The sequence below is a fragment of the Alexandromys fortis genome, unplaced genomic scaffold, assembly GCF_014885135.2.
Source record: "Alexandromys fortis isolate MF-2015 unplaced genomic scaffold, M_Fortis_MF-2015_v1.1 scaffold_2_26212498_36691700, whole genome shotgun sequence".
Classification (NCBI taxonomy): Eukaryota; Metazoa; Chordata; class Mammalia; order Rodentia; family Cricetidae; genus Alexandromys; species Alexandromys fortis.
Window position 1 is genome coordinate 930,095 of NW_026067931.1, and position 13,641 is coordinate 943,735.

The following is a 13,641-nucleotide window of genomic DNA, read 5'->3' on the forward strand; positions in this document are numbered from 1 at the left end:
GAAATTCGGGATCAACCTACCCCTGGACCCAGCAATACCACTCTTGGGAATATACCCAAGAGATGCCCTATCATATGACAAAAGCATTTGTTCAACTATGTTCATAGCAGTATTATTTGTAATAGCCAGAACCTGGAAACAACCTAGATGCCCTTCAATGGAAGAATGGATGAAGAAAGTGTGGAATATATACACATTAGAGTACTATGCTACGGTAAAAAACAATGACTTCTCGAATTTTGCATGCAAATGGATGGAAATAGAAAACACTATCCTGAGCGAGGTAACCCAGACCCAAAAAGATGAACATGGGATGTACTCACTCATAATTGGTTTCTAGCCATTAATAAAGGTCACGGAGTGTATACCTGATAAACCTAAAGAAGCTAAAGAAGAAGGTGAACCCAAGAAAAAACATATAGTTATCCTCTTGGCTAAGGGAAGTAGATAAAATTGCCGGGGAGAAAATTGGGATCTTGGGGGTGGGGTGGGTTGGGGATAAGAGGGGACGGGGAGAGAAAAGTGAGAAGGGGAAGATTGGGGGAACTTGAGGAAACAGGAAGATTGGGATAAAGGAAGGTTGGATAGGGGAGCAGGGAAGCACATATCTCAGAAACTGTATTAATTAAATCACTGCTAGGCCTATTAGCTCTAGCTTCTTCTTCTTCTTCTTTTTTTTTTTTTGGTTTTTTGAGACAGGGTTTCTCTGTGGCTTTGGAGCCTGTCCTGGAACTAGCTCTGTAGACCAGGCTTGTCTCGAACTCACAGAGATCCGCCTGCCTCTGCCTCCCGAGTGCTGGGATTAAAGGCATGTGCCACCGTCGCCCGGCTTAGCTCTAGCTTCTTATTGGGTAACTCTTATATATTAATTTAACTCATTTCCATTAATCTGCGTATCACCATATGTCTGTAGCTTACCAGGTAAAGTTCCAGTGTCTTTGTCCTTCAGGCTACATGGCTTCTCTCTGACTCTGCCCATCTTTCCTCTGGCATTCAGCTCAATTTTCCCCCCTTTCCTCTGTTTTACCCTATCAGGTCAAGCCAGTTTTCATTATTAATTAGCCAATCATATTCACCGCATACAGAGGGGCATCCCACATCATGTTATATGGCTATAAATAGGAACAAGGGAAGGTATGTGCCTTCCACATCTATTTCATCCAATAATTTTAGAAGCATTTGTTGTAGTTCTTCTTTAAAGTTTTTATGCAGTTGCATTGTGAATTCATATGGACCTTTAAATGCTGTAGTTGGGAAATTATGATGATGATGATAGTGACGTTGATGTTGATTATGATTATGCTGATGATTGATTCAACTTCCTTGCTTATTTTTAGTCTATTTAAACTATTTATCCTGTGTTGAAATAGAAGCGGCGGGGCTGCGTCCCCGGCACCCGGCTGCCCGCATGGCTAGGTTATGCCCCGAAATAATTACACAGAAACTGTATTCTTTCAAACACTGCCTGGCCCGGCTAGTTCCAGTTTCTTATTGGCTAGCTCTTACATATTGTTCTAACCCATTTCTAATATTCTGTGTAGCCCACGAGCTGGCTTACCAGGGAGGATCTTAACCTGCATCTGTCTGGAGTGGGAGAATCATGGCGACTCCTTCACTAAGCTTCTTTCTCCCAGAATTCTCTTCTGCTTTCTCCACCCACCTAAGGGTGGGCCTATCAAGGGGCCTAGGCAGTTTCTTTATTAATAAGAAATCACTCCCACATCAATCCTGATCTTGATTTTACTTTTGTTTTGTGTGTCAGATGTACCTAGAAAAAAACCCAGTAGCTAGTGTGGCTACTGGGGTTAAAGTTGTGCATCAATGCTTCCTGGTCTGTAAGGCTGGCCAGTGTGGCTGTTCTACTCTTTTCATCTTCAGGCAAGCTTTATTTATTAAAATCCAAATGACATGCTACTACATTTTTTTCACTTTACTTTTAAATTCCCTGAACTTTTAAAATCTGTTTCTAATTATTCTTTTAGTAACTTTGTTCTGAGTTTTATTTAAGTTGTACTTGTGGATGAAAATTACCCAGAAAAATGTTCTTCTTTGAGGGGAGATATTATGATTCTTAAGAACCAAATAGGTTTTAAGTGGTCTATGGAGGAGAAAGGAAAGGAGCCAGCCCAATGGTGCATATGCTGAAGACTGGGTGAGAGGTAGCCAAGTTACTGGGCTGCCTTTGAAGGAGAAAACAGAGGCCTCTAGCCAGTACCATGGTCTAGCATTGGATCAGGGAATTATTTTTCATTTATTAATAAACTAAAGATAAAAAAGTAAATGGAAGATATTTACACAGAAAAATCATAAAATACTTTGTTATGACACAGATTATATGTGTTTGATTTTGGAAACATGAGTTTGAATGGACCACATAAAGTAAAATATACAGAATTATGAAGGTACAATTATGATTTATTCAATATTATAAGTTCCGGAATACTTTAAGGAGGGTTTGCTTTTTATGAACTATAAGTAATGCCATTTTGAGCAGTCAAATTTAGATTCTTATAGACACATATAAATTTCTATACCACAAAATATTAGCAGAATTAAATTAAAATCTACACTCTTTCTTAATGGACTGCATATTTGGCTTGATCAGAAAGGCAGGTTTTCTCTGTGAAGGTTTCTACTCTTCATACTAGAATTATTTGGACTTTGTCCTCTGAATTTTTTCTACCAGAATTTTCATATGATAAAAGTAAAAAATTCTACTATGGAAGCAGAAACTAACCATTTAGAATTGCATTATAAATTACTATGATGAATAAGTGTTTAATAATTGTAATAACTTCATAACCCTTCACAATCTTACAGGTAATTATTATTTTAGACTATAAATACTACCTCCAAAAAGACAAACTGTCATCTAGCTTGAATCATGTAATTGTCAGTCTTCTTTTAAAAGTTCTAAACCATAGCAACAGAAATGTGCTCACAATTTTAAGGAATAAAGGTAGGAAAACAGAGAAAAATTACCAAAAAGACCAAAGGCATGCATTTAAGTCTACTTAAGCATTTTGTATAAATTAATCACTTAGTTTACTTATGTATATTTAGATGATCAGATACATGTGTGTATGCACATTTTCTATATTAGTGCATGTATATTACAAATATATTAAAAAAAACATTGCCTATACAATGGACATAGTCTATAAAAGTGAGTAATATATATTCTATACATGTACAGAAGGACTGCATATATTTATTACACATATTGTTATAGGACACTATTATCCTCTTAACAGTTATCATATTTATCAGTACATATATATTTACTTCTAATAAAGCTTCAAGCTAAGTTCTTTGAATGTCAACATTATTTATACAAGGCAGAAGGCAGGAGTGAATCATGTCATTGGATTCCCACCAGAAAGATCAGCCACTTTTTCCTGCACATCCTTGAGTGGGATGTCTCCTTTAGGTTGGTGGTTCAAATGACACCCTCAAAAAATTTAGGGTATTATCATTGCCTTTGATCACATTCTAGAAATTGAAGTAAGTCCTTTTTGCTAAAGACCTCATACGTTTGAAACATGGGTCTTGGAGGAATCAAGGCAGAACTGACCTAGACATCTTCCCCTTGAGGAGTAAATAACTCTTCTATTACAGAAATAGCTGCACAAATTGACAAAAGAGATAAGAAATAGTATCCCTGCCTAAGTGTATACCCTATGAAGAGTAAAAATTGCTGTTACCAGAACACCAAAAAATCCTGAGAGGTGCAATACTGGTACTATTATCTTGGCCAACAATCATTTAATAGGAGTGAATTCACAGCTGGTTTATAAACAGAGCCCAGTACTGTGCAGCTGGTAAAGCCATGAACTCCAGAATGCAACATACTGTTACCACTTCACCAAACCAGTATTATTTTTTAAATATATTCTATTTACCTTTTTGTATGCAGATAATTAATACCCTGCCCCTCATCAGAGAGGCTTTTTTATTTTAAAGCAGATGGAGACCATTACAGAAACCACTACTGGTCAAAATGCAGAGGAAAAGCTGGCTGCATGGTATGTATATGTGTGAAATTATGATAGAAATTAGATTAAAATATAAACAATGCTGCTAATAATTAATCATATAATTTGAATATCTGCATAATGTTAATGAATAATTTACAACTGACGTGCAGTGTTAAATGTTAGTAAAGTCTTTTCTCCGTGTTTGTTATTACAAATGACATCCAGAATACATTTAATTATAATTTATGATTTTATATATTGTACATTTAATATAATTATAGGGATTTAATAATAAAAAAATTAATTCTTTCCTAGCTCTGGACATGGATGATTTTCTTATACCAGAATAAAATAAGTAACAATATTTGGCATTTAACAAATATTTTTATATTAGCTTTAAAACTAGTTCTTCAAAGTTTATCTATATTCAAAGAAAAGAATACATCCTTAAGTTATTTTTCAAAATAGAGATTTATCTAGATATTCAAAGTCTAAGGAAGTAGGGTATGATGCTGGAGTAACTGATCTTTTGTTTCTTGATAAGTTTTTAAATATTTTTCAATTTGATAGTGATAATACTCATTATCAGTATCTATGTTATTTGTATTTCGGTGTTATTAATATAGCTTTAGTTTCTGATTATCAATTTAAGTTTTAAATAAATTCCTTTTGTTCAATGTAAGAACACATGCCTGTACCTTTTTGTAAAATATTTGGATTTATATTCTTCCTTTTTATTTTAATTACTATTTATTTTTTTAAATTTCATTTTTATTCCAACCACAGTCTCCCTCCCATCCCCTTTGCCTCCCTACCTTGCCTTCCTCCGCATCCACTCCTTCCAAATGGTAAGATCCTCTTGGAGTGTCAGCAAAGCCTGGAACATTAAGTTGTGTCAGGACCAAGCCCCAACCTCCTGTTTCAAGACTGAGATATAATCTCATCATGGGAATGGGCTTCAAAAAGGTATGTAATGCACCATGGATAGATCCTAGTCCCCACTGCCAGGGTCCCCTCAGAGAGACCAAACTGCATAATTGACTCCCACATGCAGAGAGCCTATTTCAGTGCCATGCAGGCTTAGCATCTGTCAGTCTGGGTTTTGAGTTCCCATGAGTTTGGTTTGGTTCTCTCTGCAGAGTTCCCTGTCAAGATCTTGACCTCCCTTGCTCATATCAACCCTCCTAACTCTCTTAGACTGAATTCCTAGAGCTCAGCCTGGAAGAGGAGCTCTGCATCTGGTTTGATTAGTTATTGAATGACGACACAAAGATGACAATTTTGGAATATTCACCAATCTGATTACAGAAAAAGGCTAGTTCAGGTACCCTCTCAACTATTGCTAGGAATCTTAACTGGGGTCATCCTTGTGAATTTCTAGTAATTTTACTTGCACCATGTTTCGCTCTAACCCTATTGTGGCTCCATCTATCAAGATATTGCTTTCATTGTTCTACCACTCCATCCCTTCAACAACTGGACCATCCTGTTCCCTCATGTTCTCATCCCCCATCCTCTCCCTTCTACCACCTCTCCTCACCCCGTGTTTACCTAGGCAAACTCATCTAGTCCTCCTTCCCAGAGTAATCCATATGTCCCTCTTTGGGTCCTCCTTGTTACCTAGCTTTTCTGGAGCTGTGGATTGTAGTCTATTTATTCATTGTTTACATCTAGTATCCACTTATGTGAGAGTTTATGCTGTATTTGTCTTTCTGGGTCTAGGTTTCTTCACTCAGGATGACTTTTTCTAGTTCCAATTATTTGTCTGCAAATTTCATGATGCCGTTGCTTTTTACCATTGAGTAAATGTACCATATTTACTTTACTCATTCTTCAGTTGAGGAGTATCTAGGTTGTCTCTAGGTTCTGACTATTATTAATAATGCTACTATGAACAAAGCTCAGGAAGTGTTCTTGTGGTACGATTGAGAACCCATTGGGTATATGCCCAAGAGTGATACCACTGGGCCTTAAGGTAGAATGATTCCCAATTTTGGGGGAAGTTGCCATACTTATTTCCAAAGTGGCTGTTCAAGTTTACACTCCCACTAGCAGTGGAGGAGTGTTCCCTTACTCCAACATAAGTTATTTTCAGTATTTTTTTTTTATCTTAGCCCTTCTGACAGGTGCAAGATGGTATTTCTGAGTGGTTTTGATTTGCATTTCCCTGATAATTATGGATGTTGAGCAATTCCTTAAACGTCTTTTGATCGTTTTAGATTCTTTTGCTGATAATTCTGTTTAAATCAGTACCCCCTTTTAAAATTATTTTTCTACATATTTTATTTTGATGTCTAGTTTCTTGAGTTCTTTATTTATTTTGGAGATCAGTCCTCTGTCATATATGGGGTTGGTGAAGATCTTTTCCCATTCTGCTGTTTTGTAGGCTGCTGTTTTGTCTTGTTGACAGTGTCTTTTGCTTTATAAAAACTTCTCAGTTTCTGGAGGTCCTCATTACTGATAGTTGCTCTCACTGTCTGTGCTACTGGTGTTATATTTAGGAAGTGGTTTTCTGTGCCAATGCGTTCAAGCATACTGCCCACTTTCTCTTCTATGAGGTTCAATGTGGCTAAATTTACACTGAGCTCTTTGATCCACTTGGATTTGAGATTTGTGGATAGCAAAAGATAGACATCTATTTGCAATATTCCACATGTTACATCCAGTTATACGAGCACTATTTGCTGAAGATGCTTTACTTTTCCATTATACAATTTTGGCTTCTTTGTTAAGTATCAGGCATTCATAGGTTTATGGATAAATGTCAGGGTCTTCAATTCATTTTCATTGATCCAAGTATCTGTTTTTATGTCGATACAAAGTTGGTTTATTACTTCATCTTGAGAGTAGAGCTTGAAATCAGAGATGGTGATGCCTCCAGAAGATCTTTTATTTTACAGGAATTTTTAAAATATTCTGCATTTGTTGTTTTCCCATATAAAGTTGAGTATTGTTTTTTTTAAGGTCTTTGAAGAAATGTGTTGGCAATTTGATGGAAATTACATTGAATCTGTAGATTGCTTTTGGTAAGATTTCCATTTTTATTATGTTGATCCTCCCTATCAAAAATAAGATCTTTCCATTTTCTGATATCTTCTTCAATTTCTCTCTTTAAAGACTTAAAGTTCTTGTCATACAGGTCTTTCACCGATGTGGGATTTCCCTCTGTATGCTGTGATTACCATTAATGAATAAAGAACTGCTTTGAGCCTATAACAGAGCAGGGCGGGGCAGAGCAGAGGTGAGCAGAGAGGGCTGGACTAAATAATGGGAGAAAGAAGGGTAGTATCAGAGAGAAGCCATGCAGCCCTGCAGGAGATAAATGCTGGACCTTTTCCCAGTAAGTCACTGCCTCATGGCGATACACAGATTAATAGAAATAGGTTAATTTAATAGGTAAGAGTTAGCCAATGAGAAGCTAAAACTAGTGGCCCAAGCAGTGATTTAATTGATATAGTTTCTGTGTGATTATTTCAGGGCTAGGCAGTTGGGAACCAACAAGCGGCCTCCAACATTTCACTTGTTTGGTTAGAGTTGGCCAAAGATATTTTATATTTATGGCTATTGTAAAAGGTGACATTTCTCTGATTTCTTTCTTAGCCCATTTGTAATTTGTATATAGTAGAGCTACTGATTTATTTATTTATTTATTTATTTATTTATTTATTTATTTTTAGTTAATCTTGTATCCCACCACATTACTGAAGGTGTTTATCAGCTGTAGGAGTTACCTGGTAGAACTTTTGGGGTCATTTATGTATGCTATCATGTCATGTGAAAATAAGAAAAGTTTGACCCCTTCCTTTTCAGTTTGGATCTCCTTGTATTGTCTTATTCCTCTAGCTAAAACTTCAAGTAAAATATTCAATAGATATGTAGAGAGTGTACAACCTTCTTTTCTTCTTAATTTTAATTCAATGGCTTTGAGTCTTCCCCCGTTTAATTTGCTGTTGACTGTCAGCTTGCTGAATATTTCTTTTATTATGTTTAGGTATGTTCCTTGTATTCCTGATCTCTTCAAGACCTTAATCATGAAGGGGTATTGTATTCAGTCAAAGGCTCTGCATCTAATGAGATGATCATGTATTTTTTTCCAGTTTGTTTATATGGTAGAATTGACAGATTTTCATATGTTGAACCAATACTGCATCTCTAGGATAAAGCCTACTTGGTGATGGTGGATGACTTTTTTGACATGTTCTTGAATTTGGTTTGCCATATTTTATTGAGTATTTTTGGATCCATGTTCTTGACAGATATTGGTCTATAGTTCTCTTTCTTTATTGCATCTTTGTGTGGTTTGGGTGTCAATGTAACTGTAGCCTCATAGAAATAATTTGGAAATGCTCTTTCTGTTTTTATTGAGTTGAGCACTTTAAGGAATATTGGTATTAGCACCACTTGAAATTTTGGTAGAATTCTCTACTGAAGCCATCTAGCCCTGTTTTTTTTCCCCCTTTGGATTGGGAGAATTTTAATGACTGATTCTCCTTCTTTACAGGTTATAGGCCTATTTAAATTGTTTATCTGATCTTGATTTAATTTTGGTGTGTGGCACCTATCCAGAAAATTGTCCATTTCTTTTAAGTTTTCCAATTTTGTACAATACAGGTTTTGAAGTATTACCTGATGATTCTCTGGGTTTCCTCAGTATCTGTTGTTATAACGTCTTTTCATTTCTGATTTGTTAATTGGATATCCTAACTCTGCATTTTATTAGTTTGCATAAGGGTTTGTCTATCTTGTTGATTTTCTCAAAGAACCAGCTTTCTTTCCTTGATTCTTTGTATTGCTCTCTGTTTTTATTTTATTGATTTAAGCCCTCAATTTGAATATTTCCTGGAATCTACTCCTCCTGGCTAGGAAGCATTCTTTTTGTTCTAGAGCTTTCCAGTGTACCGTTAAGTTGATTGTGCAAGATTTCTCAAACTTCTTTAGGTAGACATTTAGTGCTATGAACTTTCTCCTTAGAACTGCTTTTATAGTGCCTCGTAAGTTTAAGTATGTTGTATATTCATTTTCATTGAATTCTAGGAAACTTTTAATTTCTTTCTGTATTTCGTCCTTGACCCAGTAGTGACTCAGATGAGCATTATTCTGCTTCCCTGTGTTTGTATGCTTTCTGTATTTTTTTTTTTGTTGTTGTTGAATTCTATCTTTAAGCCATGATGATTTGGTAAAATATAGGGGTTTATACCAATTTTTTTGTATCTGCAGAAATTTGTTTTGTGACTGAGTATGTTGTCAGTTTTAGGAAAGGTTCCATGAGCTGCTGAGAAAAGGGTATATTCTTTTGTTTAGGGGTTGAATGTTCTATATATGTGTGTTACACTCATTTTCATCAAATATTTGTGAGTTCCCTTATTTCTATGTTAATTTTCTGTTCATTGGGTTGATGAAGTCTTCCACTATTAGTGTGTGGGTTTTTGTTTGGTTGGTTGGTTAGTTTGTTTGTTTGTTTGTTTTTGGGGGGGGGTTTCAAGACAGGGTTTCTCTGTAGCTTTGGAACCTGTCCTGGAACTAGCTCTTGTAGACCATAGTGGCCTCAAACTCACAAACATCTGCCTGCCTCTGCCTCCCAAGTACTGGATTTAAAGGCATGTAAGACTACTGTCCTGCTAGGGTGTGTGGTCTAAAGAACCATTTAAGTTTTAGTGATTTTTTTTTCTGTTTTACAAATGTGGGCCCCTTTGTATTTAGGGCATAAATGTTGAGAATTGAGATTTTGTCTTGAAAGATTTTTCTGTGATGAATATGAAATGTCCTTCTTCATCTCTTTTGACTACCTTTAGTTTAAAGTTTATTTTGTTAAATATTAGGATGGTTACACAAGCTTACTTCTTAGGTCCATTTGATTAGAATGTCTTTTCCCAACCCTTTTCTCTGAGGTAATGTCTGTTTTTGAAGTTGAGGTGTGTTTCTTGTAGGCTGCAGAATTATGGATCCTGCTTTTATATCTACTATGTTGCCCTGTGTCTTTTCATAGGCAAATTGTGTCCATTGATACTAAGGGATATTAATGATCAGCAATTTTAATTCCTGTTATTTTGGTGGCTCTCTTTCTCTGTGTTTGTGTGTGTGTGTGTTCCTTACTGTTGGAAGATTGTATATTGCCTTTGTTTTTGTGTGTGCAGTTAAATTACTTGTGTTGGAGTTTTCTTTCTGGTGCTTCCTGTAGGGCAGGATTTGTAGATACATATTTTTTACATGTGGTTTTTCATGGAATATCTTCGTTTTTCCAACTGTGGTGATTGAAAGTTTTGCTGGGTATAGTTGCCTGTGATGGCATCTGTGATCTCTTGCTGTCTACAAAATGTCTGTCCAGGATATTCTGGCTTTCAGAGTCTCCATTGAGAAGATGAGTGTTATTCTGATGGGTCTGCCTTTATTTGTTACCTCGTCTTTTTTTTTTTTTACAATTCTTAATATTCTTTATTGTATATTTACTGTTTTGATTATTATGTGGAAAGGGGACTTCTTTTTTTTTTTCAAGTCTAACTAGAGTTTTGTAAGTATCTTCTATCTTAATAGCCATATTTTCTTTAGATTAGGAAAGTTTTCTTCTATAATTTTGGTGAATATATTTTCTGTGCCATTGAGTAGGTGTTCTCCTTATTCTGTGTTGCAGGCCATGGGGGTATACAGAAGTGATAACTGGTATTTTACACTCAGCCCACCAAACATATAATTTCTTTATGGGCAATCCCACCTGGCAAACCTGTGAAGTCCCTGACTATAAATGAGCAGGTGCTCTTGTCTGTAATTTCTTTTATGAGTCACTTAATTTCTTCCCTAAGAACTTGATGTCTTCCCTAATAAGAGTTTTGGGTGTATTCCCAATGCTTTTGTGTTTGCCTCATGAAAATATTCCATCTAATGGGTATAAAATATAGTTGTGGAGAGTCAGGAAGATTATGCTTAAGCCTTATAATTTTATTAATAGAATAATACTAGAACATTTTGCATTACTCAGATAGAAATAGGATTCTCAGAAAGATAGACTGTGAACTTTAGACTTTAGAGCAAATTCAAAGCTGGCTGGTTGCCCTGGAAACCAATATCTAGTTGTTCCTAGAGACTAATGAATGAGGTCATTTTTCCAGGTATTGTTTTTACTGATTCTAGGTCAAAATAGAAGTTAATTAGATATAACTTTCTCAACAATTGACTTTTTATATGTAGTTCCAGTCTCATGCTCAAGGTTAGGCCAACTATTTGCTTACTGTCTGGGAACCCTGAGCAACTTAGAGCTATGTGCATAGGTCAGTATGATATCCCTAGGCTGAAAGAAACTACTTGAGTTTACATGTGTTATGAGTATGGGTTAGGTCCTGAAAATGTAACTTCTGAGTTTGGCTTTGAATGGCAGAACAAAAACAGAGGACAGAGTAAAAGGAGGGGAGGCAGTGATGAAAGGAACAAAGGGCAGAGGCAGCAGAAGGCGCAGTGTGGAGATAGAAGGTTCTGTAGAATTATGTGGGAGCTGCTGAAGAATCTGAAGGGTGTCTGTGTGCTGAATGAGAGAAGAAGTTTGAGAGAACAAAAGAGTGAGAGTGAGTGAGTAAAGACTGAATGAATGATAGAGAAGAAGTATGTATGTGTGAGAGAGAGCTATATGAACAGTTACTGGATAGCTGTGACTGTGTGGGTATTTGTAACTCTATGGAGAGAAGGAATGTGAAGATGTATAGAAAAGATGTAGAGGAGAAAGGTATGTAAAAGTAAGATGTGGAGCCATGTCATCATAGATGTAACTTGTAACTGTCAGAGATTATTTAAGCTGAAATAAAGGGAAGGATACCATCAGGAAAGCATGTACTTCTTTACTTTTCTCCTCAGAAAGAAAATGTCTAACCTTTAGATAAATAAATATCATAAACAAATATATTCATAAATTATTTTTACGGCCATAAGACCAAAAAAGTCATAAAGTCATTTTTAAGGTCATTTTCCTCAGCTTCTTCAGCTTCTTTTGCTTCTCTGTTTCTTTTCTGTTGATATGTTCAAGTCTTGCTGTTGCAGAGCCAGGGGGTTCTGGTGATGTCATATTGCTCTTTAGGTTGTTGAATTAATTCTTGCCCTTGTATCTACCCTTTTCTTCCTCCAATTGGTGCAAGCAGTATCTTTGCCTCTTGGTCCATTTAGTTTAGTGTGGGGATATTTTATTTGTATTTTAATAAATAAAGCCTGCCTGAATTTCAGAGAGTAAAGCAGCCATACTAATCAACTTTATAGACCAGACAATGGTGACACATACCTTTAATCCCAGTATCCACGCAAATTTGCCACAGAAACTGGACAGTATGGTTCATGCTTTTAATCCCAATACTAGAGAGTAATATAAAACTAGAAAACACAGCTCTCACTCACAGTCTCATTCTAAGATTCTTGGAGGCAAGATCGCCTTTTCAGACTAAGGTAGAGGTAATAGCTAGTGGCTGGCTGTTTTTGCTTTTCTGATTTTCAAGTTAAACCCCAATTTCTGTCTTTCTTTATTAATCATGCTACAGTGTAGATAGTGTCTGTGTCTCAGGGAGTTGCATGGTCATGGGGGATGGGTGGGTTTGGGTCAGAGTAAGACTTGTAGATTATAGGGTCAAATGGGAGTGTATCAGCCTGCCCACAGGAGGCGCTCCTGTTTCCTGGCTAGTGTGGCTGCAATTGGTGGGGAAGGGGAACAAGGTGTGCTGAGGGCATATAGTACCTAGAGATTGGGCTGTCCAGCTGCAAGGCCAGTCACTCACCTCTTGATTCAATCAGTGCACGTGATATCTTTCTCCCACGAAGTTGCTGAGGTTATGGGAGTTCAGATTTTTTTTGTTCGCATGCATTTCCTATTATTTCTGAAATATGAAGATTTGGTGCCCATGAAGATGCAATAAATAAATAATTACTTAATTTCCTCCTGTTTCATAAATAAGTAAATATACATATTCAAATACATATTGATATAAGATAAGGACTTTCTGATTTTTGTTAGTTCCTAAAGGTATTCATTTTTTAATTGATATTTAATCATGTATTATATTTATTAGGTTGTACATATGGGTGTACTTTTCCCAATGTATTAACTGATTACCTAATAATGTACGATTCTGTAACAGTGAAGGATATAAATTGCCAATTATTTCTCTGAGCAGGAAATTACAGTTTATTTGTCACACAGTTTCACTAATTTTTCTACCTTTAAAAATTTTTCATTTGGCCTGATCATCCTCAGGGGCTACTCTGCCCGATACCTCCTCTCTCTTCCTATCCCACCCAGCTTGCACCCACAACCCTACCCCCGCCTCCGTCTGACTCCCTTCCCTCTCTGATCACATAACATCTCCCAGCCCAGCCTGTTCGGGCTCTAGGACTGAATCCGAATCGGCAGGGCAAACGGGAGGGTGCTAGCTCCTTTGTCCCCACTAGCCTGCCTGCAGCAAGCTAGGTAGGTCCTTTGTTTACGAGACACCTACCAGCAAGGAGTTCCGGTCCAGGCACCAGGAGAGACAACACTGGGGAGAGACATCAGGCTTGCATCCACAACCCACCCAGAGCGGTCCTGAGGAGTTCCATCTGGACGGTAGTCCATGTTTGGGTGCTGAGGAGTTCCAGCTCAACGGGACGGTCCCTGCTTCTACACTGAAAAGATACACCCAGAGACTCATTCACAGCAAAG